This window comes from Herpailurus yagouaroundi, unplaced genomic scaffold, assembly GCF_014898765.1.
Source record: "Herpailurus yagouaroundi ecotype Mexico unplaced genomic scaffold, PumYag 530, whole genome shotgun sequence".
NCBI classification, from domain to species: domain Eukaryota; kingdom Metazoa; phylum Chordata; class Mammalia; order Carnivora; family Felidae; genus Herpailurus; species Herpailurus yagouaroundi.
Genome location: NW_024412747.1, coordinates 7382848 through 7383475, shown reverse-complemented (window position 1 = coordinate 7383475; position 628 = coordinate 7382848).

The following is a 628-nucleotide window of genomic DNA, read 5'->3' as shown; positions in this document are numbered from 1 at the left end:
GGCCACGCCATCAATATAGATGCGTGGGAGGCCTCGCTCACCTCCCCTGCATGACCCATGTGCCTGAATCCACTGTGGAGATAGGGCCTGGAGGGCTCCGTGCAGGGAGGTGGTCCCTGTTGGCTCTCCTGGGGCCGAGATCCTGGAGACCGTATATGGGAATACAGGAGGGGACCGATCTGAATTTCCTTCCGAATGTCAGCCAGAGGCACCTGCCCCGTGTCCCTACCGCGAGTCTTGAACGTCTTCTCGTCTCAGCCCCCATTAGACAGAAGTCGGGGGTGAATCCTGCTAGAAAAACGTCTCTTTCCCTGTGCCGTCTTGCTTTCTGCTGCAATTAAAATATCTCCTGATTTAAGAACCCGTTACAAGGAAACTAAACCTAAGTCTCTCTCTCGCCACACCTGTTATACTTTCCTACAGGCACATGATATAAGAAGGCTAATTAACCCCAGAATCTGGAATTAACAGCTTTTCACCTTCTCCTGTGAGTCACTAAAATCTCAGAAGAATTAATATGAAGAATTCCAAAAGATATTCCTTTAAAGTAACAGCCTGTCAGTGAGGTACAGTCATTCGGTTTTCCTATCGTGGCAACACCTGTTTGTGCGGCAAGGGTGTTTCACCG